Source organism: Lepidothrix coronata, unplaced genomic scaffold (assembly GCF_001604755.1).
Source record: "Lepidothrix coronata isolate B3197 unplaced genomic scaffold, Lepidothrix_coronata-1.0 Scaffold91, whole genome shotgun sequence".
In the NCBI taxonomy this organism is placed as follows: domain Eukaryota; kingdom Metazoa; phylum Chordata; class Aves; order Passeriformes; family Pipridae; genus Lepidothrix; species Lepidothrix coronata.
Window position 1 is genome coordinate 3,551,012 of NW_016690271.1, and position 12,327 is coordinate 3,563,338.

Genomic DNA, 12,327 nt, shown 5'->3' on the forward strand with positions numbered 1-12,327 from the left:
CGCGGGCGAGGGCTGCTGGCGGCGGGCAGGGAGGGCGGGACGCCCCCGCAGCCCCGTCCGCGGGTCGGTGGTGCCGGCCCGCCGCGGGCCCCCGGCCGGGAGGGCGCGGGCGGAGCCGGTGCCGGCGGAGCGCGGGCAGGTGCGGGGACAGCGCCCGCAGCCGCGGCTGCCCCGCGCCGGGGGCGGGTTCGCGGGCGCTGCGCGAGGCCGTGTCGGGGCCTGCGCTGGCTCCCGTGTCACTGCGGAGCGGGGTGCGATGGGGGCTCCGGGCTCCCTGGCAGGAGGTGCGTCCCCACAGCGCTGTCCTGGGAAGCCGTGCGGACTCCCCTTTCCCTCAGGTCCTTGGTGTCTACTCTTGATGGTTCCTGCCCTCTGCTCCAGGCCTGCCTCTCTATCCCTGGCTCGGTTTCACTGATCTAATCCGATCCTCCTTTTCCCTCCGTTGTTGTGGCTCAGACAGCATCACAGACCAGGCTGGAGAGACGTTGTGCTGTTTAGAAATACTACACAAAACTCTTCATGCACAAAACATGTGCTGTTGTGATGCTCTCAAAGAAGAGATGGATCTGTACATAAGTCTGCATAAGAAAAGGAGTGTAGATTTATTTTTCCTTAGTTCATTTGACCTTTAGGTAATTAAATGACGTTTCCTTTTACCTTCTGTGCAGGTAGTGTTGCTCTAAGTAAACAATCCCCTCCTGTCCCCTTCTTTGATTCAAGTTTGATGTGAAGGCTAATGCTCCTTTTCTGTACCTGGTGCTGGAGGCTGTGGAGATGGATAGGGTATTGGGCCTTTAGGAAGACAGATCATCACAACACTGTAACTGTAACAAACCTACATGCTGGAAAATCCATCACATGAGAAATGAAGATTGGGAAAAAAACTGTGAAACAATAGGTGGTAGGTAGCTTTTGGCACAACCTCATGGAAATCTATCATTCTTCCTTTTTTTTTTCCTCTGCCTTTTTTGTGTGTTTTTGTTTGTTTGTTTTGTTTTGTAGGATGTTTTGGTTTGGTTTGTTCTCTTTTTTTACCCAAATTTACAGCTCTTTTCTTCCTCCTGTCACCTCCAAAGAGCATTCCAAGGGCTATTCTTTCTGAAATAATATTTGTATAGGCTTTTGGCAGCCCTACTGACAGCCTTTTTAACGCCCAAACAATATCAATCAGCATCATTTCGGAAAATGATCATCACTGTTTTGATAGTGGACCCGTTCTAAGAGGAAACCTTTATTCACAAAGGATAAAGGCCTTCTACCACCTTCAGGTTCTTCTTAAAGCAACAAAAGCTGTCTCTAGCAATAGTTGTTGATTGTGTGCACTCAATCCTCTTCAGCATTTATCTGGTTAAACAAATGGGTGCCACATTCACTGATGATTATAAATTTATGATCAGAAAAAATCTTAGCTGAAAAAAATCTCTTTGATGCACGGTCCAGTATGTGATTTCTCTGGGAGTTGAACCAAGTGCTGGATCTCTGCCCACATGTGGAGCCATGGGCACAGCACAGACTCCGTGCCCTTTGTGCCGTTCAGTTGCTGTACCAAGACACACGTCAGGCACAGCCCGAGCTGCACAGCCCGAGCTGTGCCTCACTCCCTGTGCCAGGCTGGGGCTGCAAAGCCAGACTGCAGGAGCTGAGGGTCTGTGTTTGCTTCCCCAGGCTGTCCTTCCTCAGGGAGCCTCCCGAGGGAGGTGGGCTCAGTGCTGTCCCAGGTACCAGGTGTAACTCCTGTGCTTTGGTTCACGTGTCAGCAATGCCAGTGTGGCCACGTGTGTTTGCCTGTTGGATCGTGTCAGCAGAGACCCCCTGGTCCTGCACAGAGCTGGGGTGCTGCTGGTTTGACTGTGGGCAGCTCCTCAAGAGTCCGTAGTTGAGCCAGCACCTGGGAGCTCGGGGATCTCGGGGCCTGCTGTGCTTCCCTGGTGGCCTTGATGAGCCACCAAATGGCTCTGTGGGTCATGGTTAGTGGTGCTGGTGGTGCAGCTGCTGGGCCTGCGAGCCACGTCTGTGGGTCTGAATCCTCATGGGACTTCTCCTCTGGGCAGAAACTTTTTCATGGAGAAAGAGCCATGAAAAATTACTTGCATCAATGTAACTGCTAAACTGTGTAGCGAAGCCACAAAGAAATTATAAAACTTAAGAGAGATAAAAGCAGCAGACTGGAAGGAGAAAGTAGTTTGGGAAGGGAGATTTGATTTTGGAAGTTGAAGAAGTAGTTCCTGAGGTTGAATTCAAGGCTGCTCTGCGTGATTTGAATATACTAAGTCAAATATACTAAGTCAAAAATCAGTGTCTTGATTTCACTTGTTATTGTTCAAAGAGATAAAAAGGCAGGGAAGTTTCTACAATGCAATTTGTACATAGCTCATACATCTCTGGAAGGTGTGTAATGTCTTGCTTTCATGTCAAAACCATGAATGTAACAGGTGAAGGGATATCTCCTAGAGCACAATCTTGTGGATCTGGACTCAGACACTCACAGCACCACGTGTGGGGTGGGTGCTGTCAGGTGGACGTGGCTGTCTCTGTACCAGTTCAGGTCAGACAGCAGTGCATGCTCATGGCCACTTCTGATCCCAGGGTTAGCACAGCCCTGAAGTAAAGTTCTGGAGGTAGTTGTAATGTGAGTGGAATGCACAGCCCAACACACCAGTGCAGGTTCATCTAAATGCTTGTGTTCTCTGCGCTGGACACACGAGCTTGCTCCGTTTGGTGCCGCTTCCCTGCGTGCCTGTTCCCAGCTCACTTACACCACATGGCTCACCCTGTGTGTGTCACCACGTCAGGAACACCAGCCTGACCCAGGGAACTCGAGCACATGCTTAGGTCCCTCCCAGTTTACTGAAGTGCTCTAAGTCTTTCCTCATTCCTCTTGCCTATAAGGGCTTCTCAAAATAAAGCACATGGTAGATAAGGATTTCAAACTGGGGCCTTGACAGGTACAGATTTGCATCACGGTGGCTCAGATGAGTGCAGGGAGAACTTTCTGTAATACAGGAAGGAGGGGAAACAAAGGGCTGTGGGAATTCTTGCAAAGAATATGTTGAGTGTAGATGTGTTACATGAGCTGACTGTTTCACATGTATGAAGGCTGTTTCTTAGAAGGGCAGGGAGTTTCCCTGTAGTGGAAAGTAGATTCTGTTAGTTTGGTTATTAGCAGACTGGGTTCTCTGATGCCACAAGGACTGGTAATTTTTTTAAAGTTTTATGTGTTCTACCCAATAAGTGCTTGAGTGTTTTTGTTTCTACCCAGTGCTGGGCTGTGCTTTCAGTTCTGTCCTAGCAGGTTTACTCACTTCTGAAGTTGACTACAAAACTGAAATGGAAAATCATGGTAATTTTAACCCATACGTAAGAGAGCAAGAAATGTCTTGCCATGTGGTGAGCATCCAGTGTTGTTTCCAAGCATCCTTGGAAAGAAATAGCTCTGTCAGCCTTTACCTCTGTCCCTACACTAATCCCTTGCGTGACTCTTAAATTGGTTGCACAATGTTAGAAGCATATTATTTTTAGCCTTTTTTTTTTTTTTTTGTGAAAGCAGTATCTTTCTGGATTCATTTTCTGGCTGGGAAGCTGATGATGGGACTGGATATCTGTAGTGAAGCACTTCTAACTTCCAACTGCAGCTCAGGGCAGTCTGTTGGAGGTGAGGAGGAGAATAAAGTCCTGGGTCCTGTCGGCAGGGAAGGTTCCTGTGGTTTCTCAGTCTGTTCTGCTGGAAACACCTGGTTTGGATAGCTGTGGGAATTCCCAGGCCAAGTGTGACACCTTCCCCCCAGCCCTTTTAACTGCAGCAAAGGTGAGGCAGCACCAGGCTGAACCGAGACCTAGGGTGGGTTTAGACTGCAGCTGTATTTTCTCCTGCCTCCCAAGGTGACTGCAGTGCTCCTGGCAGGGCAGCTGCCTCCACACTGGTCATGGTGGGAGGGTTGGGGTGGGGCAGGAGCACACATTACTGTGTTCTGCCTGGGCTTTGAGAACAAGTGTCCTCCGGGCTCCCTGGCTGGACTCAGTCGGTGAGAGAGATCCTCCTGGCCTGTGTGCAGAGATCACTTGGACTTCTTCCTCAGGAATGTCTTCTGTTCAGCACCTCCAGAGAGCAGAGCACCAGATCAGAAAGTCTGACTCCAGCTGTGCTGTGTCACAATAAGTCAGTCTACTCTGCACAGATCAGTTATTCACAGTGGCTGGATGATACCTGTGTATTAAATCTGTTTGAACTTGCTTTGGCATTATCTTGATTCATTTGGCAATTTGTCCAGAAAAGGCTTATCTTACCAAGCTTACCTTACCAAGCAATCTCTGAACAGAAACAAATGCTTTGAAAATGGGAGGCAAGCATGAGAGGAGAGGAAGAAGAATTGTAATGGTCCACACTTGCAGACTGGAAGTGATGTGCATAAGGAAAGGACCACTGTCTCTTTATAAATTGGAAGAAGTGGGAGTAGTGAATATTTCAGGCCAAACTCCGACCTGTAGCCACATGTTTGTGAGCCTTGTTCAGCTGAAAGGACTTCCTTTCCCAGCAGGTCTTATGTAAGAGAAGAAGAAAGTCTCTTACTTCATCTTACTTTTTGCATATATGTAACACATTTGTTTTTCTTAAAGGTGTCTTCTGGTTTTGTAGGACTTCTTTTTTCTTAAATTTGTGCACTTGCACCAGACAGGCTTCAACAGAGGTTCTGTTTCACTTGGAAGGAGAGGGAACCATATAGTATTATCCAGTCTGTGGACATCATCTGTCCTTTGTGACAGGGTGTTTCTGTATATGATCAGAATTTGTACACCATAATGAGATTTAGCACATCTCCTACCATTGATTTTTATAAATGTTGGCACAAAAAGTCAGCAGCGGTGTTTTAAGTTACCCAGAGTTCCCAGGACAAGCTCTGCTGAGCAGCTTATCATCAACATAAAGATATGACTGTTCACTTTTCCTTCAGGCTCTGGGTGCTCCTCACCTCGGGTTGGATTCTGCGATGCACTGATTGGGAAGCAAGAAAGGAAGTGTCAGGGTGAGCCTTTGTGCTGCCTGTGCCTCTCTGAGGCTGCCTGTGTGGCCACTGGATTATGGTGAAGCAGAGTCCTTCCTGCTCATCTTCGTGCAGTCAGCTTGGAGACCCTTCTCAGCACCGGGGGTCAGTAAAGGAGCTCAGCAGGGCTGGAGGTGGGAGCTCTGTCTGTCTCTGCCCGCCCACACCGACAGGAGCCCACAGTGCCAGACAAGCCTCAGTCTGCACATATGATTTCTGACCATTCTGGCATGCACAGAATTGATCTGATCAGGGAAGCAGCTGCTGTGAACCCCAGCTGTGTCCAGTGAACTCCGGGATGTGACCGAGCTTGCACAGGTCCCACCTGCACAGAGCTTGGGCTGCTCCTCGAGTTCAACTGCTGTGACCTGCACTTTACCCGAGGAAAGCCCCGAGCAGATCCAGCTGCGTGCCAGTGACAGATTTACAGCTCTGAGTCAGCAGGGGGTACACAAATTTATCACCTGGTTTGTTCGGAAATAGGAACACTTAACAAAGAAGTCATGTGACACACCAAATTATTTAGGGAATAGATAAGCTTAAAACGATATTTCCAACGTAGCCTATGTAATCTATCAGACGCTTGAAGGATAAACCCTCACCTTTCCTCTAAGGCTAAGATTTCTTATCCTTATTTTCAGCTTATAGGGATTTTTTTTTAATTAAAGGAAAATGGTACTGAAGGCAGTCCTGACTCTGCTACTGTTTTGGAGCTTGGAGAACGTATTGCCTGGGCTACTGCTGTGGTGAAAGGCACAGGGTGATGTGTGGATGACACCACCCAGCCATACTGACTCAGCTGGCTCTCAGCCTTCCCTCCCTGCTCCTTTCTCACTCCCAGGGAGCAATCCCACACAGTAGGCACTACCAGCAGCACAGGGTTGCCACAGCAGGCAAAGCAGAGGGAGAGAGGCTCTCTGAGTCTGGAAACACACCTGCTCCAAAAGAAATGGGGCGTTTTTCCAAGACATAACTTGTGAGCAGTTGTGCACAGAAGTGCTGTGGGCACTCCTGCTTCTTGGTGGGAGTCTGCACCCAGGTCAGACTAGGACAACATGATTAGGAAACATGTTTGGCATTCTGGCTTGGCTGTCCCTGCAGCCAGTCCTCACTGGCATGGCCCCCAGAATCTAGGACAGGATCAATCCCAAGTTAAACTACATAAACTCTGTCTTGCTTGGAAGGTGGGAGGACAGCTGTGAAGCACCAAAGTATGCAGGTGGTCAGAGAGGTCTTTTGCCTTAAGCCAGAGCTGCCCAGAGCTCCTGTGCCACCTCCAGATCCCAGAGGCACGTCCCAGCCAGCTGTGCTCCCACTGTCCCTGCTCTGAGGGCTGTGAGGCAGTCATGGGTGCCTCAGCCTGTGCTAGGTGACAGTCACCTGTTCTGTGGCTGAGCTCACTCTCTATGTTGTAAACCTGCTTTTTGCACCATCTGTTTAAACTGAACCCTGGAGCACTGCTGAGGTGGGAACTGAAATCTTAGCTTTGGCCCTGCTCTCCCTGGGTGTGAGTGTATCACAGCCCAGGCTCATCACAGATGCCTGGTGTTCATTCTTCTCTAAGTGCAGCACACGTGTCTAAAGTCTGAGCTATTAGGGCTGTAGGTGGATGGAAGATCCAAATCTCATTGGACTTAATTACCTGAGCTCGAGACTGTTCAGAACTTGGCTTTAAAGTTAAAATATAGTTGTCATTTCTGTATGTATTCTAAAGTGAACAGAGGCCAGGTCTCTCACTCCTTTTCTGCTTAGTGAGAAAATCTAATTTGTTTTGTGTGCATCTTGGGGAAGCAGAGAGGAATCCCCGGACACTTCATCAGCAGAGTAAGGAATCCTGCTTTGATCGGGACTGTGGAGTGCCTCTGATAGGATGATTAGTAGTTATCCCACATGGAAGAGCTCTGTGAGCAGAAGCTGTGATCTCCTCTTTAGAGCAGTAATTATCATGGCACTGAGGAATGCTGCTGGGATGCAGCAGATCCAGGCTCTGAGCTGGTCTGATCTGCTGCTGCCAGAGCAGGTCGTTGACCCCAGTGCTCAGCAGGCAGGCAGGAGCCACGGGGCTGGGGCCTTGCAAATCTTCAGAAGCCTTGTGCAAGTAAGTTTAGCAGGGCAGGCAAACACTTTCCTGCTCTGTTCTGCTCCCCTTGCATGCTTCTAAAACATGGGTTTGTTGATTTATCAAAGAACTTTCACTTCTGTTTGAAGCAATCTAAATTTGGAAAGGAAGTCTTGAGCTCCTCATTGCTGCTGTGTGGGGGTTATTGTTGAGGCCTGCAGGTTCCAGTGTGGAGGTTTTATTTTTAGTTATTAGTGATGTTGAATAAATTGGAGAGAAGAAATAATGAAGATGTTTTACAGATTCAGAACTTCAGCCAGGCATCACCACTAAAAGATACTGCCAGGGGAGGTAAATGGATCTGTCAGTGAGTGCAGTCCTGGGGAGATGTGTGTCTGTGCCCCTTCTGCTGCCTCCAGAGTTCTCAGAGAATCTCTCCACACCTGCTTCCTAGCATGGGGAATTTTTTAGCAACATTTTTCATCTTCCAGAGCAGTGTTTTCCTTTTACTTCTAGCATAAGCTAGAGGACTAAATCCTACTTTAGGATACAGTTACATAGCTCCTCTGAAATAAGCTGAAGTAGTGAGATTTTGTTGTTTAAAGCTTCCTGAGTTTTTTAGATGTCTCCTTCTTAGAAACTGTTCTTCATCTGCCAAGCAAAACATTTCAGCTTGCAGGCCTTTTGTCTTTCTTACCAAAACTGAAACTTTCCTCAAAGTAAAACATTTCTGATGAAGCTTTCTAACTTCAATTTCCCAACATTTCTATAGAGACAGCATCAGCCAGTAGTATCAAATTCTCTGAGTGCAGATCAGATGCAGTGTTTTCACTGTAGTGAATTCTGGAAGCTGTGCCCTTGATTATCCTCCCCTGTTTCAAGAAAACAACAGACTAAAATCCACAGGTATTGTTCTAAGGAGATTGATCTGTCTGGGGAGATCTGCACAGGCCTTCAGCCTTCTCCCTTTGGAAGAAGAAAGGTTTCAGGTTTTTCTTTCTCTTCTTCCTGTGGAACAGAAGTGTGTCTGGAAGAGCTCTGGAAGAGCCAACGTGAGCACAAACACCAAAGACTCTCAGCATTTGTTCACACAGCTAAGCTGGGAGAAACCCCAGAGCAGATCTCAAAGGGCTTGTCAGCCCCATTCACATTCAGGCAGGATATTATGTGTGTTGAAACTGGTTTGGTCTTGCTTTGTGGGTCAAGTGTAATATTTGTAGAACCATTGGCTGACTGCTGAAGGCCTGATTTAAGCAGGGTTGCATTGGTGGGGATTTGTCTGGGTATAACGAGGCAGAGTTTCTGTGGGACACCTCTCGGTGCACCCTGAATTCCTGGGCCATTGGCAGTCATGGCTGGAGACTTGAGTGGAATCTGTGGAAACCCGGGTTTGGAAGGAGAAAGGAGAGCTACTGTAATCTGGATCTTTAGCTATTGCACTGAAACACTGCCTGGGTTTGTGCTGAGACTGCATTTGTAGGAAATACAGTCCTGCTTTGGAAGAAGATGTTTTCTGTACTGATGTACCTCTGTAGCAGTAATTACCTATTTACCTCTAACTAAGTGAGCCTTATCAGTTCTCACCTGCCAGCCTGTAACTGGAGGTGTAGCTAAACTAGCAAGAGCTACCTGAATACTTCTGCTAGGGTGACACTAGTATTTAGCTTTTGATTCTTAGGGAAACTAAACCTACCACACTATTCTGCTGCCAAGGCAGGTTCCAGTTCCACTGATGTGTTCTTTCCCTATGTTTTTCTACTGTGCTATTCAAATTGCCTCAGTTGCCAAGAATAACGACTTTGGGGTTTGAGGTGAAGAGCTTTGAAGTTAATGGACACCTCACAACATAAGATTTCCAGCTGAAGGTGGGAGAGTCCATCCCTGCAGTGAGTGAGCAGTGAGTGTGTTGGCAGCAGGGGCAGTGCTGGAGCTGGAGCCTGTGGCTGTGTCAGGTGCTCTCTGCAGCTCCTCTGCACTCCAGTCCCTCTGCCTTTGCCATGTTCTTTAATGAAGGGGCAGATCCATTTTATTACCAGATTTGCAGTGTCCTTTCAAACTGTTGTGCCAAAACAGGATATTTTTCTCATTGTTAGAGATTAGTGCTGTGCATCACAAGAGCTTGGAACCTGCTGGGGAGTTTACAGAGACACCCATGCTCGTTTCTGGCCGCCTTCATTATGCTAACTTAGCCAGGACTAGCTAAATCCTTCTGCTAGGCTTAACCTCCATCCTCTTTCCAGTTCTCTTAATGCAAAATGCTTCTGGTTCTTCATCTTTCCTAGGCAGGGCTCCCCGATGTACCTTCAGCCCACTGGCTCCTGCCTGTGGCCGAGTGGCCCGTCCTGCCCGCCCGTTCCCCGCAGTGTCTGTTCCCTCAGCTCTGCCCCAGCACCAGGCTTTGTCCTCTGGCCCAGCACTGCCACAGCCTCTCTGAGGCCCCACAGCCATGGCCTGACTCAGCAATTGGGCACAGTTCTGGCTTGATCTTTCCTGCAGCTGGAACACCAAGGTGCAGGGGGAAGGGGAAGCAGTGAGCAAAGGCATGGTCTGATCCCTGCCTCTCCCTTTCACTCCCATGGATCCTCCACAGAAATAGGCTGGCTCAGCCTCTTTGGTCTTCCTGTGTTCCTGAAGGGGAGCCTGGTGTGAGGGCTCTGCCATTCCAGGCATGGCCCCTTTATGCAAGAATAAAGTCTTCACACTCAAACTGTATTTCGCAGGGTGGGTTAGCAGCGTGGCCTGTGGCAGCTTTCCTGCCAGAGCCTCCGTGGTGTGGGAACAGCATCAGTGAGCTCTGCAAGTCTCTGCATTGCTGGAATTCTTTAGAGTTCTTCTGAGTGCAGAGCCTTCAGCCTCTTCATGCTCTGAGATTTATCTGACCTCAGACTCTTGACAGAGGACATTGGGAAAGTTGGAGAGACACCCTGATGCATGAGGGATTTTGAAATTTATCAGTAAGAAATGGTCATTTCTTTGGGAAAAATTCCTCTGAGAGTTTTTCCTCCAAGAAGCCCTGGTGCCACCCCTGTTTGCAGGGAGGGTGCAGTGTGGCTCCTAAGCTGTGAAACTCAGCCCTCTGCTTGGTGGGTCTCCCAGCTTGGCAGTGGTAATGAAGTGCTGGGATGGTCTAACAACTGCCCCCTTCCCAATCCCAGAGTGACTCACTGCAAACAGCTCACAGCTTCGAGGTCAGGGCAGACAAGAGGGCACAGCTTTGTGGCTGCCCCAGAATCACACTGAATTCCTCTGAAGGCCTGTCTCTGAGCAATGGATTCACTTCCCCCAACTGAGATGGACTTCATTCTACTGACTACAAAAGTCTGTATTTTCTTCAGTAAGTTTGAGTTTGGGGCAACTCTAGATTTATACTTAATTCCCTGATGTTAGTCCATATCTCTTCTTAGATTTGAGGTAAGAAATAGAGCTCTTTTCTTCCTCAGAGGTTGAAATACATGGAGAAACCTGCTGTAAGCTGTGTTCCTTTACCTCAAAGCACATATGATTTGCAGCAAGGTAGTCATTATGTTCCTATAATGTGTGGTCCTCTATTATTTAACCCATAAAACATATATTTCACAGCACAGCAGATACACAGCTTTAAAGCTAATGGTCTTGCAAAGTTTATAGTACTGGCTTCTCAGTACTGAAGTCATTAACAGCCTGATTGCTAAGACCAGTCCTCTCAGCAGCCTTCATGAAGAAGACTGCTGGTTCTGGGACTCAGACCATTCTGAGCCTTACCTGCTGTCTGCTGCTCATCACTGAAAGATGCAGCAACTACTGCAACCTCTCTGCCTAAGAGATGAGGTGCTTATTCTCCAGGTGCCCAAATGGTACCCACGAGGACAGGCAGTGCTCCTGCTGTCACTTCTGATGCCCAAAGGCAGAATGAGGGAATAAGCTCCAGAGCAGACAGAACCACACAGGTGGAGATCACCACAGCTCAGTGCAGATTAAGGTACCTTCTAAATTATTTTCTCATGTTCCGATGAGCTTCTGCTTGCCATCTGCCCTTTACACAGTCATCATATCATTGTCTGTTCTCTCAGAGACAATTTAATTAGATCTTCTTTCAGTAGGTTTTAATCAAGCGTTATGGGGTTGCTGGTGAATTATTTACAGCCGTATCACTTGATGGAACACTTGCTCTGCTGAAGGTATCACATAAGTGACATCTGGAGCAAAGAGTGCAGCTGGCTTTGACTGAGGACCCCACTTATGTTCCTTGAGGTTGTCTAGTTGACATCAGACAAATGTTGGGTTATGTGAGCCCACTTTCCTTTACAGGAGGAGAAACTGAATGTGACTGTGCTGAAAACAAAGGAGTTGAAGCAGTTTAAAACTAGGGTAAGAGCTGAATTTAGCTCTAGTCTCTGCTGGCTCAGTTCTTTTATAAGTGCCTTTCAAGGCTGAATACCTTAAGCAGCGTGGCCTTGACCCTCACTTGAAGCTCCAGCTATTTAAACACAAGTACTGTTGTACTGTCTTCAGACTTGATCTGATATTAAAGTGTGTTGTGAATGGGCAAGGGAGTAAAATACAACACTTAAGTAGCAAAGGATAATAAACTGAGAAAGTGGATATTTTTAGAATACAGAAGTATTCTTTTCTGCCTTATTTCACCCGTCCCTTAAGGTGGTGAAAATTTTACAGCTGTAAGATATCCTTTCTTTTCTCAGCTTGCTGATTGCATGTTTCAGCAGCATTGCTTTTGGTCCAGCTTAGCTCCCATTCCGTGTGACAGCCCCAGTGTGGGAGGGTACCAGCCTGCCTCCTCCCGAGGATACCTGGAACTTTACAGCAATAGCCCTTCAGCTCTTTCACAGCATCGAGAATCAACACTTAAGGTCTTTCTCTGAATTTTTAAGTGCTTGAACCTTTTCCTGAGATTACTAATGAGCTGTTAATACAGTTGGGAATCAAGAATTGCATGTAGGAAAGCGACTCCACCATTACCCAACCCATGTGTTCTTTCAGTGGGAAAGTGCAGTTGTTTGACTTCAGGAAATGATGTTCAGGGAGGTCCTGGAAACCCCCCAAGAGACCAACAGACAATTTAGCAGGTCATTGTATCTCGTTGGAGATCATCGTTTGTCATGAGCCTTTTGTGAAAGACAAGGCTAATTTACAATCTTATTGTGTAGAAATCCTGGATGTGTCAGCACGCTTTGAAAGGCTCCTCAGGAGGAACAATCGGGGTGAGAAGTTGTGTACTCTACAGTTCCCCCT

At 47.7% G+C, this 12,327-nt stretch overlaps 1 protein-coding gene across 3 annotated transcripts in view; it reads left to right on the forward strand.

Moving 5' to 3' along the window:
* Nucleotides 1–12,327, forward strand: part of KSR1 (kinase suppressor of ras 1) — a 54,319-nt gene that overhangs the window by 200 nt on the left and 41,792 nt on the right. The gene's annotated exons all lie outside the window — the stretch shown is intronic.